The sequence below is a fragment of the Nomascus leucogenys genome, chromosome 18 (assembly GCF_006542625.1).
Source record: "Nomascus leucogenys isolate Asia chromosome 18, Asia_NLE_v1, whole genome shotgun sequence".
Classification (NCBI taxonomy): domain Eukaryota; kingdom Metazoa; phylum Chordata; class Mammalia; order Primates; family Hylobatidae; genus Nomascus; species Nomascus leucogenys.
The window spans coordinates 62,150,519-62,170,464 of NC_044398.1; the positions used below are offsets into that span (position 1 = coordinate 62,150,519).

General features: G+C 35.8%; 1 protein-coding gene across 50 annotated transcripts in view; it reads left to right on the forward strand.

The window, feature by feature from the left end:
- ANK2 (ankyrin 2) overlaps positions 1 to 19,946 on the forward strand; it is a 689,728-nt gene that overhangs the window by 507,137 nt on the left and 162,645 nt on the right. The window lies entirely within an intron of this gene.

Below are 19,946 nucleotides of genomic sequence, written 5' to 3' on the forward strand. Positions count from 1 at the left end.
TTTTTTTCTGGTGGAAAAGGGGAGAAAATGTTGTTTTGCCCAAAGCGTTACTCTTGATATCTATTATATCATGTACGCATGTGGGGATTGAGAAATATATCTTTATAATAAAATTCATTCTCTCTATTTTTAGGGTTTTCTCTTTTGCCTTTCTGATAACACAGACTATATCATGGAGGATATTAGCAAAATAAGCCAGCTCTGTTTCATCTATCTTTGGGATAACCTCACCAGCCTGCCTTTGAAAGCCATTGTGTAGGAATATGTATTAACTGTATAGTTCATTCATTAATTACCTAGGCATGGCTCTAGTTCTATAGATGGCACAAGTTCTGGACCTAGAAAATACAAAAGGCAATGGTTAAATCAGCCCTATTTTCTTTGATTTTAATTTTGGGAAAAACCAGTTGAAATTATGATAGATAAGACATTATTTTTATCTTTGTAATACCATGCTATTTTAATTAGTCATGTTTTTTTCCTTACAACTCAAACATTCAGTTGGATGCACATCAATGTTTTAATATGTATTGAGAATATGCCTTAGTCTAAAACCCTTATTAGATGAAATTTTTATAATTTGGTACCATCTGTAAAGAACATCTGTATATTTTATAAAGTACAACAGCATTTTAGGCTTGGAGAGAAAGGTCCCTGCAGAAGCTACTGCTCCACCTAAGTGATTCAAAACTTTTCTTTTTCAAACTTTATTTTATTGAGATTCAAGGGGTACATGTGCATGTTTGTTACATGGATATATTATGTAATCAAATAGTGAACATTGTACCCAATAGTTAATTTTTCAACCTTCAGTCCCCTCTCCCCCTCCCCACTTTTAGAGTCCCCAGTGTCTATTATTTCCATCTTTATGTCCATGTGAACTCATTGTTTAGCTCTCCCTTCTAAATGAGAACATGCTGTATTTGACTTTCTATTTCTGAGTTATTTCACACAGGATAATGGCCCCCAACTCTATCCGTGTTGCTGCAAAGGATGTAATTTCATTCTCTTTTATAGCTGCCTAGTATTCCATGGTGTATATGTACCACATTTTCTTTATCCAGTCAACCACTGATGAACGCTTAGGTTGATTCCATGACTTTGCTATTGTGAATAATGCTGCAATAAACATAAGAGTGCAGGTGTCGCATGTTCTCACTCATAGGTGGAAGATGAACAATGAGAACACATGGACACAAGGCGGGGAACATCACACGCCAGGGCCTGTCAGGGGTTGGGGGGCTGGGGGAGGGATAGTATTAGGGGAAATACCTAACGTAGATGACGGGTTGATGGGTGCAGCAAACCAATATGGTACATGTACACCCATGTAACAAACCTGCACGTTGTGCACATGTATCCTAGAACTTAAAGTATAATAATAATAAACAAAAGAGTGAAGGTGTCTTTTTGATGTAACGATTTCTTATCCTTTGGGTAAATACCCAAAGTGGTATTGCTTTGGGTATTTACCCAAAGCAGTAGTGGGATTGCTGGGTGTAATGGCAGTTACGTTTTTAGTTTTTTGAGCTATCCCAATGCTGGAAAACCTTTCTTTATATCAAGAGAACATCTTTTTGCTTTAGACAGGTTTTCAGACTTTAGTCTGCATCATAACCACCTGCATGGCTTGTTGAAACCCATGTTTCTAGGCTCCTCCCCAGGGTTTCTGATTCAGTTCTGGAGTGGAACCTGATAATTTTCATTTTTTACAAGTTCTCAGATGATGCTAATGCTACTAGTCCAGGGACCACATTTCTGAACTACTGCTTTAGCAAATGTAAGGGAAAACTGGGTGTAAGATATTGCAGTAAGATTCACAAGGTATAGATTCAACTACATGACTGAATCAATAATGTACTTATAAATCATGAAAATGAAAGCCTGGTTAAATTCAGTTGTTCATTGGAGGTTCTCCTGACTTTGACAGGAAATTCACCTATACATTGGTGCTGTTAAAATCTGTGAAAAGACCATATTTTACTTTCCTCAAAATGACAAATATAGTGTTGTTATAAAAGTTGACTAGTAGCAAATGCTGCCAGGTAAATGCTTGTTAAAAGCTACGATGCCAATTATTACACAGTAGTTATTGGAAATGTATATGCTTTGGAGGCTTTTCAAGGAGAACAAGCTAAAACCATTTAATCATAACTTGCTTTCAGAGTCAATGAGGCTTTTCTTTATAAGGTGTAAACATGCCAAATTATAACAGATCTTAAAAGAGGCGTTGTATCATTATTAAGATGTTAAAATAATCCTATTTGAAATTTATACTATTAGGTCCATTTAAGATTTATATTGCAGGGGATTCTGACAAATAGCTTCAAACTAACGTTCATATTGTGTGAAAGTTTTAGAGTAAGAAAAATTATTAATCAAATTTTAGAATTTTTTCTGAATGTTTTTCTAAGTCTTTTGATAAGGCCTATGACATTATTTCCTGTATTGAATTTATGTACCCATCATTAATAGTTGAAAAAAATTATTATTACTTAGAATATTTTATAATATAATGATTAAAATTAAAATACATGAATTTATATAAGAGGGTTGATTATTTTGCCCCCGTGTGTGAGCCAATCCCCAAACTGATGGTTTCAGGGCCATTGAGGGCTGATTTGAGTTCCTCCACAGATATTATTTCTCTCACTACTGTCTTTTGTAAGATACAGGATTCTTTATGTGACAATATTGGGTGTCAAGTGGATGGATGGGAGACATGCTTATGGCAGTTAAACAATCTCTTCCTTCTGAGAACCAGAAAAAGGACGTAGGGAATCCTTAATGTACAACATAATGTCTGAATTTTGTATTCAAGTGATACCTTCTTCCACATCTTTCTAAGAACATAATTTAAACCATTGAAATGCAGAATAGTCTGAAATTATAGGAACATCGGCAGCTGCTTAGTACTATGCCTTTGGCAAACTTCCGAGTTATTTGGAAACAGACTGCTAAAGTTATTTTTGAATTAAGAAGATAACAAATTTTCTGAAAAAATCTTCAAGGAATATATTCAGTAAAATTTTCGGAATTATAGGTTATGGGGAAATACACAGATTTTTCTGCATTTTGCATATAAAGTATGAGATTCATGTGAGGCTTACCTCCACATGACATGGTGCCAATTTTGGTAGAGAGTGTCCTTAGTTCATTAAGAGTTCCAGAACACCAGCTGGATCAACTTCAGTACTTTAAATGGTATAGTGTAATTGATTTAGTAACAATGAACAAATGTTTATTTTTGTTTCTTTGTTCAACAGTGGTATCAGTGTGGTCTCTGCTGAGCCAGTTCTTGTGTGATTTTAAGTATTGCCCCTCACCATGTAGCTCTCTGGTTTGGTTCTTTGGTATCCTAGATTCAGTGACATGGAGGTCTCATCCATGGTGCCGGAATTATGGAGTTAGAAGTCAAATTATAGAGTTGAGGAATGTTATTTGCTTTGAAGATGATTGTTTGCTTTCTGAAAACAAAGTCACTTGCAGAAAATCTTTAGTAGGCATCTTATCCTCTAAATAATCCTACATACATGATGTTGGGATGATTTCCATCTAAGCTGTATGGGACATTTGTTTGGTCACTTTGATAACCTGTAAGTCTGTTAGACTCAGAGACATGACTTTTAAAAAACCTTCTCTACAGACCTCAAAGAATAATTTTTAAAATTCCTTTTTCTTCTAGCCCAAATCCTATTCAGGTCCAAATAAGCTGATTTTCTTAAAGTAGAATCCATGTAAAAGGTTTAAGATGGAATTTCTCACTTAATATTTTTTATGAACTATAAATGTCCTGCAAAATGTTCAAAAAATGAAAGATATTCTGCTGTTACCACCAAGGAAATCTGGCTTTAGAATTTCCCCCTTATTATTTTCTCTACAAAAAAATATAATTTTTAGTTCTCATATAAGAGAATTTTTTCTTTAGATACTTATTATTAATATATTCTCTAATTATAAAATCATTAAAATCAGAAGGAGCACTCTAATAAAGCAAAATTGTTTTTAAAATGTTTTTTATTATTACAAAGCAAATTGGTTTATATAATGTATATTTTTACATGGTAAAAAAAGGTAAACTGGATCCTAGACTAGACACCATCATCAAAAATGAGAAGCTAAGCAAAATTTTGGAGAATGGGTATGGTAAATTTCCCTTTCTTTTAGGAAAATATGACTTTTTTATAGAAGAAGGGAAGGGCTAGAAGTTCTCATGAGGCTCCTCAAGAAGTTTGTGTCTGGGGCGGTCAGTCTGCATTGGAGCAAATTCCAGTGTCACCAAACTACAGCCCAGTAATAATATGTTGCATTCAGACCCTTAATTTTAAATTGTATTTTTATTTATTTAATCTCATTTATAATTATGTGAATCAACAATGAATAGTCTCATTTTGGACATGGAAAAATTTGAGGCACAGGTAGGAAAACCAAGGTCTCATAACAAGTAGTGATGAAGCCACAAACCTGTGGTCATTGGTACGGACACCTTCCTTCCAAATAATCCTAGGCATACCTCAGTCTTTCCCACTAAACGGTTTTACACCTTCTACTTGAATTAGGGAAGTCCAAAACCCTGCTTGCCTAGGCACTTAGATGCTGCTATAACTAAGAGCCTTCCGCAAAGCTAGGCAACTAGTGAGTAAAGAGATTCAGGTGTACTGGGAGGGCGTATCCATAATCTGGGCTTCATTCCACCATCCACCTCTTAGACTGTTCTTCAATCAAACAAAATTTTTAACATGTGTAAGACTTGGCCGGGCGCAGTGGCTCACGCTTGTAATCCCAGCACTTTGGGAGGCCGAGACGGGTGGATCACAAGGTCAGGAGATCAAGACCATTCTGGCTAACACAGTGAAACCCCATCTCTACTAAAAATAGAAAAAAATTAGCCGGGCATAGTGGCGGCCACCTGTAGTCCCAGCTACTTGGGAGGCTGAGGCAGGAGAATGGCATGAACCTAGGAGGCGGAGCTTGCAGTGAGCTGAGATCACACCACTGCACTCTAGACTGGATGACAGAGCAAGACTCCGTCTCAAAAAAAAAAAGACTTAAATATAATTTCTGAAATTGGTGATGTCCTTTTCATTTTTCTTATCTGTCTCTACATTCTTCTACTTGTTCTTGGAATTTCTTGTTTCTGTCCTCTCATAAGGACTCTAGAAACAGATTTGTTTTCTTTTCATCTCATTTTAATATCAAGTGAGTTCAAATAAGATGTTCTCACTTGGCATTTTTGATATCATATCTTACTGGAAATTTATTTCCATTTTTATTGGTTATTTTTGCCTGTTTTGTGATTAATACTCTGTTCTTTCAATCCTGAAAATATTGTTTCAAAAGAAGGCTTTCCTGTTTATAACTCGAGCATGATTAGGTGATTATTTTATTAGCTTTTGGATTTCTACAGACCACGACTATTAATGCCAGTTGGAAGATCATATCACCATTGGTTACACCCCCAGATTTATGGGGGTGCATGCACCCACTATATGCAATGATAAATGTCTTTTCAGGTGTGGTTTCCAATAGTTTTTTCTTCATTGGCCCTAACCCATTGTCACCGATAATGGAATTGAACTGTGAAGAGGAAGGAAACCCACACAGTTGGCCAGCATGCCCACTACCTTGAATTGCTTCCATATGGTCGTAGAGCCGTCCATGGCTCTGAAAGCAAAAACTCGTAATGGAACATTCTGTTCTGTGACATATGCACAGAGACACACACATACACAGATGCACACATATGCACATACACACATACACACACAGTGTATAAAGTGGGATCTATAGTCACAGATTTTTTAAACAGGTTTTTTCAGGGTTTTTCCCCCAAAATATATGCATATGATTCTTTCTCTTTTTTAAAATTTAATTTAAATTTATTTTAAGTTCCAGGATACATGTGCAGAACATGCAGGTTTGTTAACATAGGTAAACATGTGCCATGGTGGTTTGCTGCACCTATTAACCCATCACCTAGGTATTAAGCCCAAAATGCATTAGCTAGTTTTCCTGATGCTCTCTCTCCCCCGCCCCCTGACAGGCCCCAATGTGTGATGTTCCGCTTCCTGTGTCCATGCGTTCTCATTATTCAGCTCTCACTTATAAGTGGGAACATATGGTGTTTAGTTTTCTATTCATGTGTTAGTTTGCTGAGGATAATAGCTTCCAGCTCCGTCCATGTTCCTGCAAAGGACATGATCTTATTCCTTTTCATGGCTGCATAGTATTCCATGGTGTATCTTTCTTAATAAGGGTCTTGTTTTTTTTTTTCCATTGGGAGTATTACTATCTGTAATACAAATCCTTTGAAATTCAGATGAAGGCAGGTACTTGCATTTGACAAGGAATAAAAAAGAAGTCAGGACACTTGTGTTTTTGACTCTGAAAATCAGGCCACTGGGTGATTACAAATTTGCAGGGGCATCTGTGCTCCTCAGCACTCCAAGTTAAAGAAAATATGCTTTTTCCAGTTCTCCATATGCTTGGGAAAAAGATGAGAATTGATGTCTTTAAAGTATTTTCCAGGCTGGGCGCAGTGGCTCACGCCTGTAATCTCAGCACTTTGGGAGACTGAGGTGGGTGGATCACTTGAGGTCAGGAGCTGGAGACCAGCCTGACCAACATGGTGAAACTGAATCTGTACTAAAAATACAAAAATTAGCTGGGCTTGGTGGTGGGTGCTTGTAACCCCAGCTACTCAGGAGGCTGAGGCAGGAGAATCACTTGAACCTGGGAGACAGAGGTTGCAGTGAGCTGAGATTGCTGCATTGCACCCCAGCCTGGGCAACAGAGTGAGACTCCATCTCAAAAAAAAAAAATTTGCTGAGAAAGACATTACTATTCTCTATTCCAGTAGAACTCCAACATTAAAATTACTACTGTACAAAGTGTGCACATGCACACACACACACATCCTAAAAGACAATAATATTTTCATTTATAATAAAGTAATTTTTCAACTTTTGAAATAAAATTAATACAATTATATTTTGCGTTTATGCTCATTTATCTGGGGACAGATGGTATGGAAAGGCTGAATCCTGCTTGTCATTTTATTCTGAAATTTGAATCAATAATAGACATCATCACATCTAAAATCTTTGGTAGATGTCTCATTTATTTATCACTACACAGGCCTATCCAAGTCCAATGTTATTACATTTTAAAGGAACTAAATTTGTAGTCAGTTAAGACTTGTAGGGAGAAAAGTAAATGGTCTCCAAGTTCTGTTAATAGAAATAGACTTCAAATTTTACATAAGAGTTACTTCTTTTTCTCCCCTTCTGAGTTAAAATGAAGGATAAGCTACCCTGGTAGCAAATGGTTAAAATAGTACTGTAGCATTCTGCCTCTTACCTCAAATCTAACAGCATTAATGTGTATATTCCACAACAACTAAGAAGCTAGGTGAAACCTTCAGGAACCAAAATGGTGATCCTTTGAGGCAAGGATCACAAAGCCAAAAAAAAAAAAAAAAAGTAAAAACATGACACGAATTAAAACTTTCCAATAGAAACTGATTGGAAGTAATAATTCACGCACTCACTCACTCAGCAGGTATTTGGACATCCAGTGTGTGCCCTCGAACACTTGCTAAGGCTACAATGATGAGGTGGGCAGGGGGCGGAAGAAGACCTAGGAAGTGGTAACTGAACTTCTTTTATAAAAGAAAGTGTTAATGCACACGTCAGGGGTCAGGGGATGAAGTGTGCTATGGGCAAATACAATCATACATGCAAGAACCTAAAAGAAATGGGCTATCTGGAAGCTGAAACATCCAGGGGAAATGCAGTGTGTGAAATGAAACCTGAGGAAGAAAGTCAGATCCTGAAAGATTTTATGAGCCATATTATGGTTTTCGTTCTAAGACTTGTATCCTAAGCCCAATGTGAGGCTGGCTTGCGGGTGGAACAAGCTCAGGATTCTGTTTTGGATTCTGAAAACATGACCCTGGTGCAGCTTGGAAAACAAGTTGAAGGGAGTCAGGGGCAATGCAAAGCAAATCATTTGGAGACTGTTGTCATGATCTACTCCATATAAGAGGTGATGTTAGCTTGGAATGGAGTAGTAGAGGTCTGGATGATGGAGAAAAGGGGACTGTTACAAGATTGATTAAGGACCAGTTTCAGAGCACTTGATGATGGTGGCCTATGGGAGCAGAGGAAGACAATAGTGTCAATAGATCTCTCCCTTGCCTAACAGTATAGATGGTAATGCAACACTATAATATAAAACAGTGGATAAAGACAAAGATTTGTCTGTTTATTTTATTTTATTTTTTTTAAGATGGAATCTCACTCTGTCACCCGAGCTGGAGTGCAGTGGCATGATAATAGCTCACTGCAGCCTCAAACTCCCAGGCTCAAGCAACCCTCCCACCTCAGCTTTCTGAGTAGCTAGGACTACAAACATGCACCAACATGCTGAACTAATTTTTAAATGTTTTGTGGAGACAGGGTCTTGCTATCTTGCCCAGACTGGTCTTGAACTCCTGGGTTCAAGCAGTCCTTCCACCTCCACCTCCCAAAGTGCTGGGATTTTAGGCATGAGCCACTTTGTTTCTGGTTTTGTTTTTGGTTTTGGTGAGGAGAGTAAGAGATCATGAATTGCATTTGAACTGCTTGTTATACATCCCTAAAAGAAATGTAAGTGGTTATTACGTCATTTGATGTAAATGGTTATTAAAGCAGTGGACTCAAATGAGACTGCCGGAGCAGTGAAGACAGTGAAGAGGCAAAGGGCATACTTCCCCTTCATCCTCTGAAGGCTGGCTAAAAATCAACTAACAGAAAGGCAGATTAATAGGAGAAAAGGAATACAAATGGATTAACGTACACGGGAGCCATACAAAACTATAACAACTCAAAGAAATGGCCAGATGATTGACACTTTTATACCATTTTGAGGATACAGAAAGAATAGGGGCCTGGAGCATGGCAAAAGAAGTTATGGGAAGGAGAGAAGGCGAGGTCTAGCTAACAAAGGAGGTCTTGCTGTATAGATGAAACCTCACCAGTAGTAGTAGGCCTTGGAGAAAATAGATGGTGAATGTTTCTTTCAGACCTTTGAAGGTGTCAGAATCTCGGTTCACTTTTTCTAGATCCAGACAAGGGAGGGCCCTCAGAGAAAGCCTGGCTGCATCAATGCATATTCTCTACAGATGCAAATCTCTCCCACAGGACAGCTTTGCAGGGCGACTTCTTTTTAGAGGCCCTCTGAACGGCCATCTCAAAATATGTCAAAGAAGAATATTTGTTATTGAACCAAACTGGGGCCCACTCGCCCTGTATAGTAATACCAGATATCCACACCAAGGTTTGCAGCGGGAGAAAGGAAAGTGTTTATTGGCAGGGTGCCTAACAAGGAGGATCAGGCAGCTCGTGCTTAAATCCTGACCTCCCTGATGGCTTGCAGGTAAAGATTTTTAAAGGCGGGGGTAAATTTCAGAAAGCAGAAGTTACAGACAAAATTGTAAATCAAAACATGGAGGTTCCACATTGGTTTTGGCCTAAAAGGTCAGGGTATCTTGAAGCGAGGGACTTACAGGTCATAGATTTTCTGATTTGCAGTTGGGTAAGGAAGAGAAGCTTTGTTTAAAAATGTAGGGTCAGCAGAAAAGAATGTCAGCCTGGGTTCATGGGTGTGACTTTTTTCAGGCCCCTCAGGAGGAAATGTAAAACAAAGAATGTTGGCCAGAGTTCAGTCCCCCGTTCCCCCTTACTGCGGGCTTCTGTGCCAGCAGATCTATTTGGTGGGGGTCTGGGTTTCTGAGAAAGAACTCAGAGATATATGTTAAGATGTTAGCTTTTGTGCCTATAGGGGAACCAAACATCTCATGATTCTAGCTTCTTTGGCTGCTATTACCTTCTTGCTCATCAAGTTTCTTATTTACTTCTCAGGGTTAGCTACGTGCCTGGAATTCCCCCTGAAGGAACTCAAGATTTTCCTTTATTTCTATGCTTGGGGAGCCTGAAGGTCCCTAAGAGGGGGTCCCTACTCTGTCTCCTATTTCGAGGATAAAATATTTTGGTTTCCTTTACCAGCAAGAGATAGAAGAGGGTTTATGTTTTAGGGACAATTTTCACATTGAAGAAAATAAGATGAAGAAAATTTGAGGCATATGTCAAAAAAACTGAAAAAGTTATAATAATTGACCAGAGGACTTTGAGTCCTTAGTATAAAATGAGTAAAAAGTAGCAGGCTTGGAAGAATTAAAATAAGAGCTAATCAAGTCCAGTGATATCAGCATTTGATTTAAACCTGGACTGTCTTCAGTTTAGCAGTGGTTAGGAGCAAGAATCCAGAGTCAGATAAAGTAGATTTAAATCCTGCTTCCATCATTCACTAGCCTTGTGACCTTGGTCAAGTTACTTCCCACTTCTGTTCTTCAATTTGCTTATCTGTAAAACAGGTAAGGAATAATTACAGTACGTAAAATTGAGTTTTTGTCAGGGTTGAAAGAAATAATTATGTATAACGCTTAACACAATCCTTAGCACATAGGGGCAGTCTACGTTAGTTGCTGTTGTTATATTTATTATTTTCATTGTTAGCTTCATGAGTATGGGAAGGCTATTATACTACCTTGGTGGGAAGCACGGGATCAGTTTTTGTTGATTCTTTAGGTCCTGAATTACTTTCCCTCCCTATTTATTAGATTTATCGATTCTTAAGAATAAGAGGACAAGGAAATCTAAATTTTCATTCAAATAATTCAAAGCTAAATTTGCATTCAAGTAAAGAATATTGCATTCGAATAAAGAATATCAGAAAGAAGCAGAGGACAGCAGTGGAAATAAGTATTGCTCGACAAAATCTATAAGGACTGTTGATAGAAACCTGATAACTGATGGAAAAGAGAGACGAAGAATAAACCCAATTCTATACATTCAACTGTATCGAGATAGTCAGATCAGAGATTTAGAACTTCTATTCACAGGCAATTATAATCTGCCAGACTAGGAAAGGATTCTTGCATCAATGTGAGCACAATGTATCGAGCTAATGACAATTTGTGCATCCTTCTTGTTCATAGCTCACTAACACTTGACAATTGGACCAGGTGCAAAGGCTTGAGAGGTGGCAGCTCTTTTCCTTCTTTTGCGTAATGTGCCATTGATTAATATTCAAACAGCTTGCATTTTGGAGTAAGTCTCCACAGACAACATCATCTAAGATGGATGTTTTGGTGTTCTTCCGATTTCCTGAAGTTTTTTTTAGAAAGATCTCAGCCTTCTAGGTTAGCATTGTGCATTGTGTTTTGACCAAAAATTGTGGAAGCAATAAAATGTAGACAGGGTTTTAACTATTTTGAAGATAACTTTTCCGTAAATAAATGCAAATATTTTGCTTTACTTGGGGGGTGTGAGCCTCTTACATTCTTCACATATTATACTCTTAACTAAATCACTTCAGTGTATAACTGGAAGGGGCTATTAGAGACATTGTGTCCATAACACTTATTACAGGAATTTGAAATTCACAGGGTCAAGTGTCTCATCCAAATTTGTGTCTTCTGATAATCTGGCTAAATACTCCATATGTTTTAAATATTTGTCTATCTATCTATCTGTCTGTCCGTCTATCATCTATCTGTCTTAACTTCACAAGTAACACGAATATATTTTATTTTAAGCAATCAAAACAATGCAAAAGTATATGGAGAACAAACCTAATTCTCCATTCCCAACTTTCGAGTACAATGGCCTTTCTCAGAAGTATTTTTTTGTTCCTTTCTATACAGTTAAATTCTCTTTATACTATATTATCATGCTTTATAAACAATTACATCTTTATTGCTCCTTAATGGAGTTCTCCAGTTATATGTATCTAAAATCCTGGAAAGCATGAGTGAATTTATGGACAATATTTTATTACAGCTTAATACATAATTTACATAGATGTCAGGCATTACTTTCTTCATTTTATACAGAGGAAACTGAGAGTTTAGGTAACTACCTATGTACCAAAAGTGATTTGATTTAAACCCCAAACTTTGATTAATTACATAATCATTCTTGAAAGATGAAAATTGGAATCTGTATTATATCTTGTTTTTTTCAAAGTTTTCATATTTGGTGCAATTACTAATAACTTTTTTCCAGATATTATTCTTTAGTATTTATTTCCTTTAATTGGGAAGATATGCAAAGCCCAATAATTGACTGAACATGGTAAATATAAATTTGTATGCATGTACAATACAGTTAACTATAGCTGTTAATCACTATCTATGTGTAATAATTGGAATCCTCTGGTTATTTCTACTCTTTACTGTTAAAGCTATGAAGAAGAAGTTTTTAAGACTTTAAAATGGCCAGCGATCTCTTTTGACATTGCCTGAGGTAGGCAGCATAGTGAAATGGATAAGAATGCAAATTCTGAAGCTAGGTGCCCAAATCCCAGAGGTCAAATTCCAGCTCTTCTGCTTTCTACTCATGTAACTCGTGAGCTCTTCTGCTTTCTACTCATGTAACTCGTGAGCTCTTCTGCTTTCTACTCATGTAAGTGTGTCTCAGAGTTCTCATCTGTGATAGGGAAATCATAATAACAGTACCTTCAGCAAACGGTTGTTGTGAGATTAATCCATGTTCGGCATTTAGAACAATGCCTGGCAACTCTAAGAGCTCAATGACTGTTAGTTGTCATTGTTACCAAATTCAGCACTAGTGCAGCCATGCAAGACCAGCCATTCTGTATGCCCACTGCTGCCTTTTCTTGGCACAATGAAGAACGTAACAAAGTCAGTTTGTGTGACTGGCTTGTTTCACAACCTCCTTAGAACGCTGTCAATTTGAGTATATGAAGCTGCATTCACCTAAACACGATGCCTAAAGACCCTCAAGTAATTTAATTGTTAAAACACTTATCGTATAGAAATTGATCTCCTACTGACACTTGAACCTTCAGGCTAATGGGAAAAAGAATGAGGATTCTCATCTTAGATGGTCTGGATGGTGAAAATAGAAGTCCAACTAACAAAATGTGTTTTAACCAAATATTATTTTTGAAAATCACTTTCAGAAGGTAATTCTAAGTCTGGAAAATTCTAAATGGAATATCACAGACCTAAAATGTATTGTGTTTACATTTGCTTGTGTCATAATAGTAAAATGATTTTTGAAGTGTCTATAATATAATATACCTTAGTAAGAACAAAGTGTCAGTGAGGCTAAAGTCACAAGTTTAAAAATGTGAAGAACCAACTTTAAGTTGCTATTTAAAAGATATTTTTGATTATATGGGCTAGGTTTCTATAAATGTAAAGTTCCATGCAACACCTGCTATTTGGGCAAATACTATGTGGGCAGCTGTCGCAAATATGTCTTGAGAAGGGCTAATTGGTCATACTTTTATGGATCAGTGTAGTATTCCCCTATAATATAAATCTTTGATTCAATATTTTAATATTCAAGTGATTCATTTATATATGTAAATAATTTACATTGATTTAATTTAAATTTTAATCTGCAAATATGCCCTCTGGAATCAGCCTGATATTCCTAGTTGGCTAGTTTTAAAATTTTTAAATTAATTCCACATTAAATAGATCAATAGATTAAATTTTAGTAATTATTGAAAATTATCCAACTAGGAATATCAGGTTCTTTGCAGAGGAAATATTCCAAAAACCAGTGCAAACATCAGCATTCTCATTAAAGGCAGTAACAAGAAAAGGATTCCTGTTTGTGATACTATTTGACATTGGAATCAATCCCTAGCCAATGCAATGAAAAGAGAAAGAGAACTATGAATATAAATGGAAAAAGAAAAGACAAAATGCTGTTGTATACAGAAGTTATGATTATTTAAATAGACAATTTGGAAAAATCTACAAATCAATTAATAAAATATTTATTACATTCATTAATTTATTAAGAGCCTGTTGCTTTTAAAATTCAATACCATGAATCACAGAGTTGTTTTGTCATGGTATTTGACTAAGATTTTCTTCAGCCTAAAGGTCGACACGAATCATTCTGTAAAAAAATTATTACTAAGAGTATTAAGCAGTAAGTTTTTATATGTGAGCGTGGTAGGTTAGGACTTTAAATATCCTATCTGAAGTTAGAGTCATGAGGCACAGGTCAAGGCATCAGAGTGTGCTTGCATGACTAACTTCAACTATATTTTTTATTCTTTTCAAATCACTGGGAAATTTTTGTGTAATAATTTTGAAATGCCATGAAATCATATCACTGTGAAAATACACATCATTTCACTTACAAAAAGTGGCCCTTTAGAATGGTGGATTTGCAGGAATCAAAACACATGTGAACCAACAATGTCATCAAAAGACATTCATTAACTATTTTATTGTGTAGGAGACTCTCCTGTATGTTGTCTGAACATAACTGGGTATAATCTTTTAAATCATACCCCTTAAAAATGTTATGTTTAAATAACATATTAACTGGAAGATATGAATAGCAGGAAACATACGTAATATAATAATACCTTCACATTAAAATAAAAAACAACATGGGAGAGCAAAATAAAGACATTACTAAGTGAGGTAAATGCAGGAGCAGGGCAAATCCCACTCTACTTCTGAAGAGAAGAAAGGTAATGAAATATGTTTCATTAATCCACTATTTGTGTGACCTTGGGCTTATTACTTAACCTCTCAGTGACTCCATTCTCTATCTGTGAAGAAGGGATAATAGTATTTACTACATGGGGTTGATATAGAGATTAAATGGGTTAGTACACTTATAGTGCATGTAATAAGTGCAATATAAATGTTAGCCACTCTTCTAATTATTAGATATACTTGTATTATCTACTTAAGTTATTGAAGAAATAAATTGATTGGAGTTGAGAACAGTATTGCCCAAAATGACTAATTCTCCATTGAGACTGAGAGATTATTATTTTCTGGAGTGGGGAGTGGAGAAAAGATTGTACAGAAGTTTCATCTTTTGTGATTAGCAGCATATTAACTTTACCTTGGTATAACATAGTTTTGGAACACAGGGCATGAATGTGAATAATTTGAAAAAGGATTTGCTACAAACAGCCAGAAAAAAACAAATATATTCATTAACTATATACCATATGCCAAGCACTGTACTAGCTCTGAGGATGCAACAATACAGTCTTTGCTTTGCTTTCTTTACTTTTGGTAGTTAAACAGTCAAACTAAAAAAACAAAAACAAAAACAAAAAAAACCCACTTTTTTTCTTGTGTTATCTTCATCTTCAATTTTTCTATCTTCTATTATTTTATCATAACTAATATTTTTAATTCCAGTATTTACTTCACAAATTCATTTATATACGACTTAATAAGGAAAGGTATTCTTTGTCTCTTCTTATACATGAAAAGCACATTTTGAAGGCTGAAAATAAAGGATTATCTACATAGAAAAAGCCTTTTTTCCCAACTGTTAAATCGGGCTACTCTGTCATCATTTTCTTGTGGTATTTCAAGTTGCAGATTCTTAATCTTCCACCTTACACTAGGAGCAAGCATTTCTGGCATAACAATTTCTCACTAATATTTATCATCATCTTTCAATTGACTGAGAAAGTGACTAAAACAGTATAAATCTTCATAAATTATTTGTCAGTTTATTGTTACCTCCTGATTTTATAGTCAAGAACTGTTTGAGGCCAAACTACAGAATACTGTCAGCAACCTCAGACAATAAACACTTTCTCAAAGCCTATGTGTAGCACAGTTTATAACACCAGGAAGGGGAAGCACTATATATTGACATATCTGATTCTAAGTTTAGACTTTTAGAGGTGCTTACATCTAAACACCCTGATTCTGTACTTAGAAGAATTGGTGAATACTCACTTGCCATAGCTAAAAGAAAGATAAGGAGGTAAGAATCCTGTTGATTGCCAATGAAATGCCTTATGAATACAATTAGGCCTGTTAGGGCATCATCTTTTGAAAGCACAATAATAAATATCATTTCAGAGGCCACAATAATTATTGTTTTGTGCAGTCTTGCTCCAGAAAACGCATCTAACAGATCATCCTCATCAGTTTTTGGGGGTACATTTTGAAGCCAATATATCCAAGAAGAACAACACTCAGAACATATTTTTGTTTAAAATCTGGCTCTGAACAGAAGTATAAGGAGTGAGCAGAGCATACTTAGGTCCTTTTAAGTAAGAGCTTTGAGGAGTAATACCTTCCCTTAAAGTTATTGGGGCCCAATTTGTAGCTTTTGTACTTTGGGGTCAAGAATTCTATCCATCCAGATTTTTAAGGCAGTTCAAACACATTTTTTTTCTTTTTAAAGGAAAGCCTTGCTATAGAACGTCTTTGTTGGAATGAGGCAGCCTCTGTGTCAGTAAGGGTACATCACACTCTACAGTTTTCATGATTTGCATGAATCAACCTTGCCACATCATATGCTAATCAGAGCTTATTCCTCTGATGAAAACTTACCTTCATGTAATAGCGATTCTTCTCTTGACACATATGAGAATTCTTCCAAGGAACAGCCACAGGTACACTAGACAGCCAACTGTGTGTTCTCTGTCCTTTGTATTAAATCATCATTCTAGATGGCCAAAAAAAAAAAAAAGCAAGTTCTCCTTTCTCAAAATATGAGAACTCCCATCTCTATCACATTTGCCTTTTTTCTATGGCTGCCAAAAGCCCAGGTGTTCAATTATTGCACCTCGTTCATTCTGAGTTCTGGTTACCACCACTAGAAGAGTACAACTAAAGTTTGTTCAGGGTTGCACTTATAGCCTTATCTTGACTGTAGGTATATATTTTAACCATACATATATATAAAGTGTTTCAAGTAGCCTTAAATTTTTGAATGTGAGTATATTTCAAGGTATAAATTATGACTAAGTACTCCAAAGCAGTGGTCACCAAGGACCGATTTTGTTGAAGACATTTTATCCATGAGCAGCGGATGGTTTCAAGATGAAACTGTTCTGCCTCAAATCATCAGGCATCAGATTCTCATAAGGGGCTCGCAACCTAGACCCCTTTCACAGGCCGTTCATGAGAATGTTTGTGCACCTGTGAGAATCTAATGCCATCTCTGATCTGACAGGAGGTGGAGCTCAGGCGGTAATGCTTACTCCCCCCCACTCACCTTCTGCTGTGCGGCCCAGTTTCAGTACGAGTTCATGGCCTGAGGGATGGGGACACCTGCTCCAAAGGACACTAAGTCTCGGTATGGAACTGAATGGTTCCGTGTGTTGTCTACGTGAGGTTTTGAGTCAATGCGTTGAAGATGTTCATTCTTTGAGGTTTTATCTTTGGCAAGTTGTGAATTAGAATTCGTTAAGCAGCTGCTAAATATTGAGTATATCACTTTTGTGTAGTGTATTTTTCTTCTCCATCTCAGCACTGTCTGGGCACACTGCCTGCTCTAACTCCCTAGCAGCTTTTAAAAGACCTTGGATAAGGGTAAGCCAGCACAGACAAAAACCCACACTTAGTAATGGACAAGTTCTATAGTAAGACTTTCATTGTGCTTAAATTGCTCTGTTGTTCAAACATTATAAAACCTATTTATAACCCCAGGTCTTGTTTTAATGCTCTAACCTTTGTTGGTATTATACATGTAATATGATATGAAACAAGACTTTGATTATTTCCAAAACTGTTAATACCAGACATGGAGTGAGATAGCATTATAATTCTGACTACTGTTGAGAAAACATAGCAACTATTTTAGAATCAAAAAAATGAACCTTTTACGTTGGAAAATTTTTTTAAAGTTGGAATCCCCTTGGAATGTGTCAGTATATTTGTGTCAGAATGCATGTTTTAATTTTTGAATTGCACTGCAAAGTTATCTGTCAGTTTAACAGTAATCATTAAATGACCAAAAAAAAAAAAATGACTGACATTGATGAAGAAAGCAATAACTTCATTTGATTGGAGATTTAGATTTTCTGGGTGTATATCTCAGGTAATAAAAAGTGCTATACTGCTACCTTCTATATTTATTAACAAAGCCAAAGCTACTAGCCGCAGTTGACAGGATTATAGGAAATGTGGCTTTAGATGAGTTGGTCTAACCAGATCACACAGTGTTTTGATGTTAGATGTGTTCTTAAAAACTTGGAGCAGCATTTTATTTTCTCAAAGACAGTTAAGTAGAAATAAGAAAACTATTTGGTAGTCATTCATTTAAATAATTTTTGGGGGTATAATGCATGAGAGAAGTAAAAGAGTTATTGCTTATTCTGAGTGGTTAAAAAGTGGGTAAAAAAGTCATTTTTTTATCCTTATTATATTGAATCAACCTCAAAATGGTAGAACAATAACCAATTAAGTTAATACTGTAGCTTAATGCAATATAATTATTTCAGGTTTATGGATTTTGCTCTGTTGGGGGAAAATAAAAGCACCCTATAGCGATTGTTATTGACTTAATTTTCTCGATGCCATAGGCCTATACAAAGTAGTCAGCGGTTTTGCTTTTGGAGGTAACACATTTTCTCTTGCTTCTAAGTTACTAGGTCATGTATGAAATTGCTCTAATATACCTATTTTAATACACTGGCTACATGCTGAGCAAATTATACTACATACTGAAGATCTGAATCTAGTAATCTATGTTGTTAGACAATTTGAAAGTCTAGAAAACTTTCTTTAAAGAAATCTACCAGGGAATTAATTTCTACCCAATTTCAATATTCAAATATTTATTAACTTTACACTAAAGTTTCTTCTCTGACATTTAGACATTTTCATTACTTTTATAACAAATTGAGTACAACTGTAAAATTTAATTTTTATTATTTAAATTAATTATGCATATAAAAATAAAGGCACTTATATATTATTATAAAATTTTATGTGATATACTAAGCAGCACTTAATCTAAAATAAACTTAACATTTCTATTGACAACTTAAATAAAAGCATTATATATACAAAAATAACAATGAAGAAAAGCCTACTACTGTATATCTTATTTTGTGTTTTCCCCTCACACAGAAAAAAGTATTTTAAAATCTCATCACTTGCAAGAGCAAATTTACTTTCTTACTGAAAATGATCCACCTGCTTTTTTGTAGTTTAACCTCATACTTGAAAATCTATTTTAGATTTTCTCTGCAGATGTGTCTCAGGGTCACTAAATAATATATTTTAACCATAATAATATTAAATTATGTTTTTCTTACTATTATTTCTGTGATGTGTTTTATGATACTCTTCAGATTTCCTGGAAAATGCTTCCTTATAAACTAATGGCAGTGGTACAAACTACATTTTGGTATATACCAAAGTAGGATATACCAACTAGGATCCCTTCAATCTCAAATAAGAAAAACAGCTCCTCATTAGATAAACAACAAAAAAGGGGTTTTCCTGGCTTTCATAAATAAAATTTTAAATGGGTATGATGAGCTCTAAGATTGCCTCCTGCCCATCCGGTGGCTCATTCGTAACCAAGGACTCAGAATCTTTTTTCCTCTTTGCTATAATTTCTGCAGTGCCAGTTTGTCCTCATCTGGCTTTCCTTGTGGTCCCTGGAGCACAACCACAGATTTTCTTGTTCAGAGTCAAAAGAAGGGAACACATCTGTCCTAGCTTTCCAAAAGGGAATTCGAGTTTGGTTGATTGAACCAGCTTAATTATCTTGCCCAAACTTAAACCAGCATTACAAAGAGACTGTAATTTGCTGATTGGCTTAAGTCATTTGATAACCTGTCTGGGCCTAGAAGATAAGGAGAGAAGTTCAGCTTTAGTGTAATTATGTGAACTTTACTGGAATTATGTGGGGAAACATAGGTACTCTAATGAAAAACCAGGATACTTCCAAGAAAGAAAGAGGATCCTGGGTAGGCACCTGCGAATACTCACTTCTATGGCTTGGATATTCCATTTTTAAAAAGTTGTATGTTTTCTTTCTTAAAAAAAATTATTTCTTTTTAAATTTGTTTACTTTCTCTATGATTTTTAAAATATTCATTTGCTTTCTTATTTTTTGTTTAAAAATCCA